Genomic DNA, 1,917 nt, shown 5'->3' on the forward strand with positions numbered 1-1,917 from the left:
TTCTCTCAAGACATATATCTCGGTTATTAGTGTGTCGAGGTGAAAACTATGTCATAAAATATATTATTTGTAGTAGCGCTCCTTGTTGTTTGAAAGCACGGTGCATTTGTGATGAAGTTTAACAACTTTTATTTCATATCTCTTTCCGGTCAGTAATGTCTTTGATATTATCAAAGGGTCTTACCATATGTTTGTTTCATAGAATGAGTAGAAAACATAAACGTAAGCAAGGTTATAAAAAGATAGAATTAGCATCACTAAACGAAACAAAAGTTTAGGTTTAAAAATACATATTTAGGCTTAAAATAACGCCTAACCATATTTCATTTAAGAATCATATAAACCTAACAACATAAAACAACTAAGCATATAAATTTACCCGAAGTAGAATAAAACTGAAAACTTATAAATAATGAAGTCGAACCTGGGAAACAAAGAAGATTAAACTGAAAGTTTTATACAAAGAAAAGGAAACCGTAACAAAAAATTTGATGAAGTAGATGAGAAAAGCTTGAAGTAGAGGATATGAAAAAGGGAGAGTAATATAAACATGGACTTTGGTGAAAACCTAACCAACCCTAATTGACATTAGAAGTGATGTTACAAGATGAATCAAGATGATAAATTTGATTGATTTGATGATGTAATTAGTTACAAAAAAATTTAGTTCGGAATCAGATCTTCAGAGAAGAGTAAAGAATACAATATCAGGAAAGAAAACATAATGCATAAGACAATATTCAAATTATTGGAAAGAACTCAAATGACGTTATTAGTTGGAAAAAGTAACATTTGGAAAAAAATTCTCATAGTTTGGTGTCGTTGCAGCAACAGAATGAAGGGATATATTGAATTTTCCAGAACATTGATTTTTTTTATAATATAGATGGAGGTAACACCATAATTTCCCTTTTCTCTTTTTCCATTCCAATTTGTCACGAGTTTTTTCTCGTAATGTATAATTTGATAAGTCATCTTTAGATCATTGTTATCCTTGTTGGTGGATAAGCCATAATTGAATAGATAAGTTGTACCACCAACAGTTAACCTACATTTAGGTTGTAGAATGACTTGGTGTATCTTAGATATCCAAATCTTCCTTTTGAATTCTCAATTGTTTGATTCATGATATGTCCTTATAAGGTTGAGGAAAGTGTTGGTTTTATGTATCCAAACTAGTTTTACCTATGCGAGTTTGTGTTAGTAAAATCCAAATGGAATCTTAAAGATTTTGGGAAACTAGCGGAGAATTGTTGAAACCAAAGAGTGTGGCAGGAGAGGTTTCTCCTCAAAGGTAGGCTATTTATTCCCTGTGATTCAAGGTTAGTTTGTTTCGTATTTGATATTTAATTAGGTTAGTGATATTACCGAGATCAGGAGACTTTCGTGGCCTATAACACTTGACTGTGCTTAGTACAAAGAGGAGGAAGGGGTGTACCTGCAAGACATATAATGCCAAAGTGAGATTTAGAGTGAGAAAGCAAGTTCAAAGTAGGGAATGAAAGTGAATACATGACCCTCTTTTGGAAGAGGGTATTTATAGCCCCCAACGCTGGGCCAATGTCTCTTATTTCAGGCTGGATTTACAGGCCCAAAACAGGTGACTGCCAAGATCTTACGTGGGTAGGGCAAGATAAGCGCGTGATCTTCATCCTGGGTATACTTCCCGTGAACCTCAGAAGGTGAAGGATTGATTCTTTTGGAAGGCAATTGACCACGTTCCCTTGGATGGGCACGTGGGTGTAAATTCCCCAACGGCCACTGCTATCTGGATTGCTCTTGTTTGGGCCTTCATTGCAGCATGTTGGAGTGGGTTATGTCCGACGATGGGTTAGCCACAAGTCAAGTCCAGAACAGTTAAATAATATGATATCTTGACATGCATTTCACTTAGAGAAAATGATGTATTACGTTTGA

This window comes from Vicia villosa, unplaced genomic scaffold (genome assembly GCF_029867415.1).
Source record: "Vicia villosa cultivar HV-30 ecotype Madison, WI unplaced genomic scaffold, Vvil1.0 ctg.001344F_1_1, whole genome shotgun sequence".
NCBI classification, from domain to species: domain Eukaryota; kingdom Viridiplantae; phylum Streptophyta; class Magnoliopsida; order Fabales; family Fabaceae; genus Vicia; species Vicia villosa.